Here is a 13,878-nt window from a genome sequence, read left to right on the forward strand (position 1 = left end):
GTCTGAAGTTAGCCCCTCCAATGCTTTGAGGAAAGATGTTAATCGCCCCCCGACCGGGGAGACATGGAAGGGGACCTGGACTTGGTGGTCATTTCTGACCCGAAATTGACACTCCTCTGGAATTGGAGCCTCTGCCTCTATTCTTTCCGCGCTTCTGACCCCTCTGGGGGAAGTAAGTGTGGCTTGCAGCAGGTTGACTTGAGTTGAAGTTGCCCGTGCCGAAATTGTTTTGAGCGGCGTGGGCTTGTCCTCAAAAGGACCGCCAATAATTACTGCCCCTCTGTGAAGAGGGTTTCTGGGAAATTTGGTGCAGCGACTTAATAGTCTTGTGCTCCTTCTTGGCTGTCTCCAACGCATCGTCTACCGCCTTCCCGAAGAGGTTGGCCTCTTTGATGGGTTTGTTGATAATGGATGCCTGGTTCTCAGGCCTGAAGCCCGACGTGCGCAGCCAAGCGTGCCTCTTTAGGAGAGTACCCTGTGCGAGGGTCCTGCCTGCTGTCTCTGCGGTGTCCAGGGTATTCTTTACAACATTCTGATTGGCAAGTTTGCCCTCCGAGACAATGGCGAGAAGCCTGGCTCTGGTTGGATCCGGAACCTCTTGAAGGCCTTCCTGGAGTAGGTTCCATTGGGCGTCGACGTAGCTTGCCAGTAAAGTCGTGTTATTGGCAATCCGGACGGTATAGGCCACCACCGACGTAACCCGTTTGCCTAAGGCATACAACCTTTTGGACTCCTTGTCCGGGGGTGACTCTCCGGTGACAAGGGGAACCCCTGCTCTCTTGCGATTGTTGGTCACCAACAGTGAGTCTGGGATTGCGTGTCCTTTGATATAAAGCGGGTCGGTGGGGGAGGGTCAGAAACGTTTTTCGACCCTTGGGTTCACAAGCCTAGTCTGAGCGGGTGTGAGTAAGGAAGGGGCCAGCCGTCTCTTTACAGAGCTCAAGAGAGGGATAGACTGGCTTGCCGGAGGCTTTTCATTAATAATGTCCTCTGCAAAATCTTGTTCGGGCAAGACTTCAAGCGTAGCAATTTTAAAGAATTCCGCTGCTTTTTTCAACATGTTGTTGAAAGCCTTTGATCATCCATCGGGGAAGCTTGTCGAATCAGGGTGGATGGGGGAGAGTCGAGGCAAACGATATCAGAGTTGTGATCGTCCTGCTGGGTGTCCTCCCAATTGTCCACTGCCCCTTGATCTTCCCCATAGTTGTCCAGAAAAGAAGACTCTTCTTCTGTATAGATGTCTCTATACGTGTCCACCTGGACATCTTCTTTATAGTCAACTTGGTGTTGGACATCTAGGTGTTGGACATCTTGTGTTTGAGGGTTAGGGTCTAAACGAGCTTTTTTCGGCAGAGGTTGATCAAAAGCCCTGAAAAACTGCTCCAGCCGATCCATACACCCCTCAAATTGCTCTATGGTCCACTTGGATGACCCAAATGGACCTAGCTGAGTAGGAACCGTGTTCTCCGCCCTAAGGCGTTGAGAGGATCTCCTCAGGGTGCTTGAGAGGGGTACCTGGCTTTCTTCGTAAGAGTCTTTGGGATCGTCTTCCAAATCCGTGGAAAACTTTTCGGCGGATTGGCCCCTAACTGTGGGCGGAACCGGTACTAGGCCCACCGCCGTAGCAATCCTATTGATGCTCTTACGGATAGTCACCAAATCTTCGGGAGACAACGCCTCCGATGATGTGTCGGCAGTGAAAATGTCTTCCGCGGCTCCAGAAGGGAAAGCGGATGGTTTCTCGGGTAGAGGCCTACTTGTAGTTTTCAGGCCTGTACGGGCTTGGAAACCTTGGAATCCGTCGAGGTTTCTTGTTCTGAAACTTCAGCGCGTGTAGTTTGGGGCGTAGCGCCCTTGTTATGTTTGTTATGCCCAGTCGTCATGCGCTGCTGCGGATGCCGGGAAGGCTTCGGATCAGACCGATCCGTGGGCGCCGCCGAAGTTTCCGGCGGACCCGTTGGCGATTTCGCCTTCTTCGACGAAGTCGTCGAGGAGGGCGCTTGGTTTGTGTGCTTTGTGCGGTGCGATTGTACGCCCCTGTCAACGGGTGTGGTCCCTGTAGCAAGACGGGAGTCGAGCCTGGAAGGGTCGGGGACGGGCGGGGCGGCCCTGGAATAGTCCGCCTCAAGGTCTATAATGTCTGCGTTGGACGTTTGGTCATCCGATGTACCCCTGTCACTTTCGACTGGTGTCGCGGCAGGGGAGGGAGGCTTCCACACTTGACATTCCGTAGGCAGCCCACCGCTTCAACAGGCGCTCCTTAAGGGTTTTAGGTTTAAGGAGTTTACACGCCGACCACCGCTTTTCGTCGTGCTCTAGGGGGAGACAAGCGTTACACGATGTGTGCTCGTCTTTCCACGGATATCTGACCCTACACACAGGGCAGAATCTAAATGGAGTCCTTTCCATAGCAGAAGGGAAGGGTGACCAGACCAAAAAGGAAAGCAGTGGAAAAGAGGAAAGACATAACAGTATGGCAAACCCCGAGCCCACTCTCCCTACTGTTTAGGCCGGCCAGAAGGCCCGGCCACGTGGAAGTCCGAACGCCGGATCTTAGGCGCCAGAACCCACAGCCGTAGACGATCCCCCGTAGTCTTCGTCGAAGATGTTCTTGATGGACGAAGTGACTAAACAGGGATTAAACCGACAATTCGGTAAGATAAACAAAGTCTCATGAAGAGCTCCGCTATAGGGCGACCAGTTATCTGGGCGGAAAAAAACAATCTGAGGGACCTCGGCGTGTGAGGGATTTTGGGTACTACACACGTCACGATAGGGATAGTGTTTCAGACATGCCTATGCCGACGTCCCCTTTCGGTCCCCCGAAAGACAAGATGCAATACTCTGCGGTTACCACTGGATGTCGGACCATATGCACAGCATGTGATTCTAAGCAGATTAACAAGTTTCAGAAATTGTATTTCTTCTTGAAAGGCTTTCTTGTTCAGCCGTATCAAAATTAAAAAAAAAAAAATTTAAAAAAGAGATCTCTCTGTTGTTCTTATGTCTTCATGAGCTACTGTGCCTCTAATCGAATACTCATTGGGTGACACATGACTTTTTTTTTTAATTTGTTTATTTATAACTCAACACACAGGAGGATATACATTCACAGTACTTCTAGCATCTCAAGACATATAAGGCACAAAACCCCCTTCCCCCTCCCCTTTAAGTCCCCCAGTGAGCACTGTACCCGGGCCTAGTCGGCCTGGTCCAATAGTGGCGATGAATCGTCCATAGAATGAAGGGCTCTCGCAATCAGGTGTGGCTTAAATGTCAGGGCCGGAAAGTTCTGGTCATAGTCCAGCACCAGAGCCCAAATGTCCATGAATCGGTGGAGCATGCCATGACCTTCTCGGCGATCAGGATGTCCCAGAGTTTGATCCAGCAGAGGGTCATCAGGGGACCATCTGCGGATTTCCAAGTGCGGGCTGTTAGGGAGAATTCTCTGTAAAGGCTAATTTCCCAAACCTAGTGAGTCCCCCAGCAGCTTTGCTGGATTTTTGGGGTTCATTTTTTTCTCCTGCTAAGAGTGAGACTCTTTTTCTCCCACTCTTAGACATGATTTGAGGTGTTCCTTTGACTTTGTATGTCTTTTATGGGCTATGGGGTCCTTTACCCCATAGAGCTTCATGTGTTTTTGGTATGTGGGTTACACAGCACCCTCTGTGCCGTAACCCAGGGGTGTCGTAGCTACCCCCAAACATAGACTCCATACCCTGGGACTGACTACTGTCTCCCAGGGCATGTAAAGTCACCATTGGCTTTACTAGTCTCAAATTGTGAACAGACCAGTACAAACCATCCTATTGTGGACGTACTGGTCGGGGCAATTCGATTGCCCCGGGGTCTGTTCGAGGGGGCACTGTCCAGTCCCCCCCGACCGAGTTTTGGCTGGTGGCAGTGGATACTACTTTTTATATTCGACCGCAAATATATTCCTATGGGATTTTCCCATTGTTCGAGGCTACCACTTTTTAATATAGCCTCGAACATACCGCCGGTTTAATAAATTAATATTAAATCACCGGTTGGTAATTTTTGCCAAAACTTGATTCCAAAATGGCGTTTGTGTTCGCTTCTGTGACTCCAACCCAAGTCGAGCCCTTTGTTACACTTTTTGGTGGGTTTCTCCACAGAAGCCTCCAAAGTAGTGCCACTCTGTCTGGGTACCACAGGAGGTGTGGGAGGGGGTTTAAGGCACCCTGGACTGAGTTGCCCCGGCAACTCAAGTCGCACTCTTGTGTGATTGGCCCAAGTGGTGAGCCGCCCGGCTCACCACTTAGCATGTCTGATTGACAGCTAGGCAGAATGAATGAGGGTTTTCTGCATAAAAGCAGGGCTTTGGGGACTGGAACTTCAGAAGTCGCCACAGGACCCAACGAATCCGAGGAGGGAGAAGCCGAGCCGACCTCCAACGACAACACCACCGGTGGAGCCCTGCGGAACCGTCTCACCACTTTTCCCGACGACAGAGGAGATCTCCAGTCCGGAGAGTCTTCTTCCTTTGACTGGTGAGGATAACCAGTTTGCCCGTCTTTTCGCCTTCCTGGACCATCTAGTGGCCGCCTTGCCCGTGCCAAGCACCCCGGCAACCGGAATACCATGGTTTACCACTACCGCGAAGAAAAGGGTGGTACCTTGTAATCGGGAAACTCCACAGCTGGTTTCTTCCCTGGCAGCGCAACAACCTTCAGCTTTCCTCCACGTCGAGACCACCTCTTCCTCTGGACGAAACACCGACTTGCACCCGCTGCCAGGAACAACTGCCCCCGCTGGAGCGTTCTTCCCACTTTCAGGTACTGTGTCCCATCTGGCTTCCCTTGCGACAGATCGTTCGGGCTGACAGTAAATCCTTGACTTTCTAACCTGGGCTAGCCTGGGACCTGTTAACTAACGTTTCCTGACTTGATCTCAATCTTTTGTGAACTTTCTACAAAGACTCTTTGGGCATAACCCCACTGTGTGATCCTGGACACATTTCGCTTGCTCTCTCTAAGAGTGGGACTGACATTTGAACTTCCTTGCTCTCCAGTAGACTTTGCCTAACCTGCCTCACTGTGGTTCTTTGAAAAGTATTGAAATTTGTGTGCTTTCATAACTCTGCCGTTTTCCCTCCCTTTTTTATAACTTATTAGAGTGCAATCTTATGTTAAGCGCTCACCTCTGTCTGAAAATAAGTGGTGTTTCTCAGTAAGACTTGTCTAATAAGTAATTAGGGTCATATATATATATAATAGTGACTGTATGTCGAATTTACTTACCTCTTTGTGCTAGTGTAATTTACAAGTGTGTCTTTAAATAAATAATTATATATTTTTGCACCAAAGCTCTGGTCAGTGTTTGCTTGTGCTACTGTGTCTCTGTACCTATTGTGTATACTCTATATACTGCCTAACTCATCTTGAGAGAGGTCTGACTGCTCAGTCACAGCTACCAGGTAAATCTGGGTGGTACAGACTACTACCAATTGGGTTTACTGCCAACCACCTGTAGTCCTAAATCTTTTGCAGTGGTCCCTAAGCAAACTGCACAGGTTTCTGCCTACACGGGCCACCGTGATTTTGGCTGCCAGCAAGAACTGGGATACCAGGGCCACTCTCCTCCCCGATCTCGGGTACACGTCTGGTAGCGGAATCCCCAGGAGGACTTGCTGAGGCGCGAGTGGAATGGCCACCTGGGTGACGTCCTTTATAGTGGCTAGGCAATGAGTCTGGGGCAGGTCCACCACATATGAAGGTATGATCCTGGGAGGCCACAGACGCCAGCAGTGAGGGTCCAGGGCCCGTTGGAAGTGATGGAGGCGGTTGGGGTAATACCACCGCAGGAGCAGTTTATGGGCGCACTCTCGGTTGGTGATGCAGCGGGATGCTGTGCGTGTTCTGGACCAAATCTCCTCTATGGCATGCCCAAGGTCCGCCTCCCATTGAGACATATAGGAGGGCCTGGAACGAAAGGGGTCCTCTTGTAGCAGCTTATAGAGAGTTGAGATCTTTCCCGGGCCGGCAGGTCGCTCACTGTTAGCTCTAGCGAACTAAGGGGTCTTGTGGCAGCTGCACGGGTCTGGGGGTGGGAGCACCAGTGCCTGAGTTGAGCATAGGAGTATCTATCCGTCTCTGCTAGTTGGAATGCCGCTTTACAGCGTTCAAAGGTTAGGGGGGAGTCGCCATCGAAGAGTTGCCCCAGGGTTTCAAGGCCTCCCATGACCCAATTCTTAATGTTCCTTGGACAGACAGACTCCAGGGGAGAACGCTGGGTTGAGGAAGATTGGAGATGGTGCACTCCGGTCTCCAGGGACGCCACGATGTCTGCGGGCCCACTCCCAAGCCTTTATTGACTGTTTTGTGGCCGTCAGGACTCCTGCCCAGCTCCGGCGTAGGGGAGAAACGGGAGGAAGCGGAGGAGGAGAGGGAGGCAGGATTGCTCAATGTCCACCCATTTTGGCCGCCCAGTGGCAAGCCCCCATGCATGAAGGTGGGCCAGCTGTGGTGCAATTTGGTATTTTCGGAGATCGGGCACCCCCAATCGACCCAGTCTCGTGCTGGCCATCATCGATCTTCGCAGGATGCGTGCTTTCTTCCCCTTCCAGATGAAGGCAACCATCTTTCTTTGAAGCCGCTGTAGGGGGGGAAGCGGAATGAGGGCTGGTAGGGAGGCGTAGAGGAAGCGGGGGAGAAGGTTCATTTTACATGTCGTGATGCGACCCAACAGGGAGATGTCTTGCGATTGCCAGCGGGCCAAGTCCTTCTCCAATTCCTCGAAAAGCGGCGGAAAGTTAGCCTGATAGACTTTTCGTTTGGAGAGAGGGAATCTGGACCCCCAGGTATGGGATCGAGTGAGTGCTCCATTGGAACGGGCCTCGTTCCTCTAGGGTCTCTCGTTCGGCTGGGGTCAGGCCCACACTGAGCCCCGCTGACTTTTGAAAATTAATGGCGAACGCACGATACCCTCCCGAAGTCGTGGATTTCAGTCAGGGCCGCCCTCATGGAGTTTTGAATGTTCGTGATGGTCAACAGGACGTCATCTCCATAGAGGGCCCCTTTATGTTGTTCGGAGCCGACACTCGGGCCACTGATCCGGGGGCTTTTGCGAATCCGTAGGCCAGCGGCTCCATGGCCAGAGCAAAGAGCAGCGGGGACAGAGGGCATCCCTGCCTCATCCCGCCTGTGGGGTGGATTGGATCCGATGGGCGGCCGTTGACCCTCAGCCTAGTCTTGGGGGCTTGGCAGTTCGCGAAGACCATTTTCCCGAAGGTCGGACCAAAGCTAAAGGCCTCCAGAGTGAGGCGTAGGTAAGACCAGTCCACCTTATCGAATGCCTTGGTTGCGTCCAGCGCCAGTAAGGCCAATTGCACAGAGTCCCGTTTGGCAATCTCTATCAGGTTCAGTGCTCTGCGAATGTTATCTTTCGTCGACCTGTGACTTATAAACCCAGTTTGGTCTGGGTCTATGATGCTCGGAAGGATAGGTGCAAGACGATTGGCCAGGATCTTTGAATATATATTTGCATCCAGATTCAGCAGCGAGATGGGTCTATACGAACTGAGTTCTTGGGGGTACTTTCCAGGCTTAAGGATGAGGACTGTGATGGATTCCTACATCGTTGGAGTGACCGTTCCAGAGGCTGCAAATGAGTTGAAGAGTTGAGCCAGGGGGGCCACCATTTGGGGCCGGAAGAGTTTGTAGAAGGGGTGGAAAACCCGTCCGGACCTGGGGCTCTAGATTTCAGGCTTTTAATGGCAGCCTCCACTTCCTCGGTTGTAATGGGCGCTTCAAGCTCTTCCCTGGCCGCCGGGGTCAGGTGCGGGAGTGCCGCCTCTTGGATGTACTCACCCTGCTCGGCCGGATCCCTCGGGGCTGCCGTCATTGCTTGTGAGTGGTGGGCGGCCGCCACGCGTACTTTCTCATGGTCCGCGTAGTGGATCGCCCCCCCCCCCGGGTCGCGGAGGCTCAGCATGGAATTCCTGCTCTTCTACCTGGCCAGCTTATTAACCAGAAATTTGTTGGCCTTATTGTTATGAATATAATACCATTGCTTGGTTCTAATTAATAGGTTTGCAGTAGACTTAGCGTAATGCGCTTCGAGCTTCTTCCTTGCCATTTGCAGGACTCTAAGATTTTTGGGCCCAGCCCTTTCTTTTGTGAATAGCTTCAGCTTCACGGACCTCGGCTTCCAGGGCAGCACGGGTCGCCTGCCTTCTTTTGTGGAATGCGGCGCCTTGGGCGATCAGTTCCCCTCTGAGCACTGCCTTCATGGCATCCCAGGTGTTGGCCGGGTAAGTATCCTCATCCCAGGTTTTCTGCAAATAAGTTTTTTTATTGCCCTGGCAACTGAGTCTCTCACTGCCATGTCTCCCAAAATAGGATCATATAGATTCCACTGGCGGTGAGGAGGGGGATCGGAGTGGTGAGACCGCAGGGTCAGGGTGACTGGAGCGTGGTCCGAGAGGATCCGGGGGCCAATCACCACATTGTCCGTGAGGGTCAGGATCTGGGGGAGGTCAGGAGTAGGTCGATCCTGGAGCAGGTGCGATGCACGTACGAGTAGAAAGTGAAATCTCTCTCGTCTGGGGACAATACCCTCTCCAGGAGTCCACAATGTTCAGCGTGCGGAACAGATGGAGCAGGCCAGTGGCCAACTTCGAATCCCAGGATGTCGGGGGATGGGATCTGTCCTGGAGGGGGTCGGGGACCCCGTTGAAGTCCCCTCCCATGATGACTTGCCCCTCGATGAATGGGAGGAGGGAGTCTCCTAGGTCTTGGTAGAAGCCTTCCTGGTGTTCGTTCGGGGCATAGGCCGAGATGAGGGTGTAGAGCTGGCCCAGGACAATGCATTTTATTGGAATAAAGCGACCATCCTGACATCGTAGCAAGTCCAGGATTTGGGTTTCAGGTCTTTCGTGAATAGAATAGCGGTGCCTCCCTTCTTAGTTCCATTGGAAGCAAAGAATTGTTGCGGAAAGAGTCTGCTTCACAAACGAGAGAAGTCCGATGGGATTAGGTGTGTTTCTTGCAGGAAAGCGATTGATTTCCCATCGTCCTGTAGCCTCTGCAGAATGGATTTCCTCTTCGGGGGAGGGGGGAAGAGTTCAAACCCCTAACGTTCAAGGTGGTGAACTTAAGTTTCAGATGTGGCGGCTGGCCCAAAGAGTACGCTTGCTGGGGGAGGGAGGACTGGGGGGGTTAAATCAGCCATGGCTGTGAGAGCATAGCTAATTCAGATTCTCCTGTGGTTGAGGGTTTTAAGACTGGTCTCCAACGGGAGATATGAGCGTTTAACAACTGCCTCCAACGGGAGGTCCAAACTGCGACCAAGGGGGCCGATTTTAAACTATTGGCATGGCCCCTGGCCGCCCAGGCTGTCATCCGACAGAACCCACATGGTTGGGAAATTCTCCAACGGTAAAGAGGTGGCATCCACTTTGGAAGAGGGTATGGACCGCATAGGGTCCGCAGCGAGCTCGAGCGGCTCAAGTGGTTCCAGTGCTATGTGTCATGTGCAGGCATCCACGCACGTCATTTGGGTTTGCGGATTCTCTGCACCCTTAACCAAGGGGCCCGATTCGGCCTTGGGGAGCTGGAGTTCGGGGCCAGGCTGGTTCGGCCCAGGAGAGATGGAGCTGAGGTCCCAGGAAAGTCCGGACGAAGAATAGATGCTGCGTCTCTGCTGGTCTCTGAGAAATAGCGAAAGCGGACGAAGCATCCTGCGTTTCTGGATAGTCAGAGGGGAGAGGTCCTGGAAGATCTGTAGTGGGACCTAGTGGGACGTCCTGGAAGGAGAGCTCCTCCTTTGATCGGCCTATTGCTGCGATGGCCTCCTTAGAGGTGCGAAAATGGATCCTTGTGATTACATCTGGAGGGGAGTCGGAATCCATGGGTAACCTATGGGTCCGATCAAGTAGGAGTTGGGCCTCGTCCAGATCCGGCAGGAGGGACTGGAAGAAAGTGCTTAGATATCCAGGGAGCTCCTTATCACATACCGAGGTAGGTATCTCTCGGATGTGCAGGTTGTTGCGGCGGGAGCCTTTTTCCATGACTCCTGTTTGAACTCAAGAATTTCGGTCCTCTCCGTTAGCATCTGGACGGTACGTTGTAGGGCCGATACAGAGTTAGAGTGATCTGTGGCCAGTTCTTCAGCCTCCCCCATCCTCTGCTCTATGCTCCCGACCCTTTGGTCAGTTTGTTCCAGTTTAGCAGTGAGTTCCGTCATGCAGGTTCTAAATTCTGACTTGATGTCCGACATGAAGGCCTGGAGGTCTTCTTTTGTTGCGAGAGTCCCCTTGTCGTCGGTCGCTTTCTGGGGTGTAAGTTTGGAGGAATCTGCTTTCTTTCCTTTATCCGCGGCAAGTAGCATGGTGGAAATGTCAGCCGATTTGGAGGACTTCAGCGCTCGGGACATGGCTTCGGGATTAGGGGCACCCTCCAGGGGTCCGGCCCCAAATCCACGTGGCGCAGCATCCAAAGTGGCGAGAGCGTTTGGGGGTGGAGTGGGCCGGAGCGCCCCAGGAGGTGGGAAGAATTCCAGGCTTTCAGGAAGCGGTCTGGGTTGCCGTAAGGGCCACGGGGCTCCAGGCGGCCCTCCGTGGCGGGGTCCAGGATTTGGCTGGCGGGAGCAGGTTCTGCCCAGCTGGCGAAGAGGCGAGGTGGGCCGGGGCACCCGAGGAAAGCAGGGACAGCGTCACACTCCGGGGAACAGCGTGGGTTTGTGTGGGTTGGCGGGCCGCCGGGGTAGGGGCAGATATTGCAGGCCTCAGAAGGCTAGGCCACCCCCAGCTCCTCACCTCAGGCCTCCGGGGGGCCAGCACGCAGATCACGCTGGTGGCAGGCTCACCAAGGCATCGGGCACGGTCCAATGGCGGGCGCAGGTTAGGATCCTACGGGCTGCTCCAGAATGAAGTGTAACTGGCAGGAAGGCGGGAGCGGGGACCATAAGCGCCCTCCTAAAGGGTGCCAGAGGAAGGCTCCGGGCTCCAGTGTCAGCCGCGCGTCGGGGAGGAGGAGCTGGCGGGGTGCAGAGGCACAGGTTCATAGGAGCGGCCGCCATCTTGGATACGGCGCCGCCGGCCGCCGGAGGAACGTTTCTTTCACCGCGTTTATGGCGAACCCAGGGGCGTTAAGCTCCCAGATTGCAGGCGATGGTGCTGGGGATGTTCCACTGCATCAATCTGGCGGCGTTCATGGCGGGCATAGCAGGAACCGGGAGAAATCGGCTTTTAGCCGCGGACCCATTAGGAGGCCATCAATGGAGCTGCCTCATCGTTGGCGCTCCAGGTCACGCCCCGGCGCACAGCTTTGATGCTTTTCAGGTCTTTCGACCGGAGCATGGCTTTTGGGTGTTCTTGAGGCGGTCAAGGCTGCATTCTCGAACACCTTCAACATTTTAAGCCAAAACTCTTCCCACTGAGCTGGGGGGGGCAGATTTAGTGGGGGCATACGACCCGTTCCGGAGAGGAACTCGAAGACGTGGAAGATGGCGTCCTATGGCGCTGTTTCTTTGAAAGTCTAGACGATGGCGAGTGGTGGGACCCACTACGCGATCGGGATAGTTTTTTTTCTTACGACGAGGAGAAACAGTTCTTGACTCGTTAGAAGTTAGTCTTTTCGACGGAGTCGAAGAGAATTTATGGGTCCTGCCTGCCGCATGCTTCCCTCTGCGCTCTCTCAGGGCCTTAAACTTCATGGAAAGGCAGTCCTCACACTCAGATGAGCGGATCCCAGACACCACAAGCATATTCTGTGGGGGGTCCGTAACGGAACATCTTCGAATCGCAGTCACAGCACTTTTTGAAACCCGACTTCAGAGTGTAAGACGCTGGTGAGGAAGCCATTCTTTCAAAAAATGTTCAACGTTTTTCAATAAACTCTCAAAGGTTTCACAAAGAACAAAGCGTACCGTATCCAAAACGGAAAAATGGAACTGAAGCCAACAGGCATTGCGCATGCAAGTCGACAGGCATCGATACATAGCACCCCCTGCTGAAAACATTTTTCTGAAGCAGCTAAGCTGAATATTGGAAACATCAAAAGAATCAAAAGATAAGGAATACGTGGGATGACACAATCCATTCGAAGAGCAGTTTTGGTTGAAAGGAGAGGATGGACATCCGACTGAAAACAAGGAAGAATAGTGTTATTTGTTACAAAAATAAAGACCTGAGAGTAGACAAGACGTTAACGTATTTTATGTTAGGTAGCATTTGTATAGTGCCTGTCTGCAATTAGTAAGCACTGTGAGGATGAACGCCCTTCGGAAGTCCATAGTCTGTTGTAAAGAGATGACAGGAGTGGTAAAATGCGTGTGTGTGTGTTTATAGGTAGCTAGAAGGTAGGCAGAGAATGGCTAGGTCTCTAACAGCAGGCCATATTAAAAAGGCGCGAGGACGGGGGCTGTGTCAAATTTTCAAAGATTCAAACTATGAACGGCTGGACCGAACTTTGCATGGGACTCTATGGGTCGCATCGTTTGGAGTCAAGGGTGATGTATGTTTAGGGCAAGGTATAAACCAATGTCTTGTATCTCAAAGGTGTGTAGCTAAGTGAACAGTTTGATCCAATGGGACTCCGCTGTATTGGGTGGGACACAGCGCACGAGGGATCGATGAAGGACTGAAGCATATTCGTGTTAGTCATGCAGTGTGTATCGTATGTGGGCATGGGAAGGAGTGCCAAGATCCACCTAACCTTCTCCTCTTGAGCGCCTAAATTCCACGCAAGGGAGGGTGGGTGGTGTTAAGTGCTGGCGTTGGACATGGGATCCAAACTATGCACATGAGGGTGCCCCAGGGAAGAGCCAGGTTTTGAGTGCCTTCCTGAAGGCAAGGTGGTCCTCCAAGCGCTAGATGGTTAATGGGAGGGAGTTCCAGATGGTGGGTGCTTGGACTGAGAAGGAGGCGCCCCTGCATGCTGGTTGATGTGGTCAAGAAGAAGTGGCAAACATGATCTGAGGTTTCTGTTAGGCCTGTAGCATGTGAATTTTTGCTGCAGGTATTCCAGTCCTTTGTTGTAAAAGGCTTGTTGGGTGATTCACATCGCCTCGAGGATCGCAGTCCGAACGGAAGCCAGTGAAGGACAAGGAGGGTGAGGGGGATGTGTTCTCTGGGGGCTAGGAGGAGTCTTGCAGCAGTATGGTGTACTCCATTTTCTTAGATGCGATGCAGAGGCCGCTAGGTAAAGGGAATCAGCATAGTCTAGAAGTGAAATGATGATAGCAACGATCACAGAAACTATGTGGATAGGTCAGCTAAGGAAAAAGGCGACAGAATGTGTATGTGTAGGTAGCAGCATTTTACCACAGAGTGGATGTGATGTAATAGGGTCAAGTCCGCCCCCATATTGCATCCAACAATTTGTACTGTGGTAGAGGGAGGTGGGACTAGGGAGAGCGGCCAGGGGGTGGGTTGATGTATGAGGGCAGTCTTTCCACATAGCATTATCTTGGTTTTGCCTGGATTGAGTAGGAGGTGGTTGGCCATTATCCAGTTTTCTATCTCTGAGAGGCAGGTAGCGAAATCAGGGTAGGTAGACGCAGGGCTATTAGGGATTTTGAAGCTTGTTTGGGGGTCGTCTGCGTAATGGTAACAAGAAAGACTGTGGGATCGAATGTGTGGGTAGCAGGCAGAGGTAGAGGTCAAAGAGGAGCGGAGAGTGAGAGACGCCCTGCAGCACTCTGTGGGTGACTAGGCAGGGAGCCGAGGAGAACGGAGGCATGAGCACTATTTGGGATCTGTTGGAGAGGAAGAAGGATATCCAATTTCAATGTATATTTGTATGCTGTGAGCCACCCTGGAGGAAGTCAATTTAACAAACACTAAGCTACAAACACGAGCCAAAAAGCTCCTAGGGCCCAATTATTTTGATCCATTTGTTTTATGCATCAAAA

At 52.5% G+C, this 13,878-nt stretch overlaps 1 protein-coding gene across 1 annotated transcript in view; it reads right to left on the reverse strand.

The window, feature by feature from the left end:
- Positions 1-13,878, reverse strand: part of TDRD5 (tudor domain containing 5) — a 2,293,977-nt gene that overhangs the window by 1,872,825 nt on the left and 407,274 nt on the right. The window lies entirely within an intron of this gene.

The sequence above is a fragment of the Ambystoma mexicanum genome, chromosome 1q, assembly GCF_040938575.1.
Source record: "Ambystoma mexicanum isolate Mex_15411 chromosome 1q, UKY_AmexF1_1, whole genome shotgun sequence".
Lineage (NCBI taxonomy): Eukaryota > Metazoa > Chordata > Amphibia > Caudata > Ambystomatidae > Ambystoma > Ambystoma mexicanum.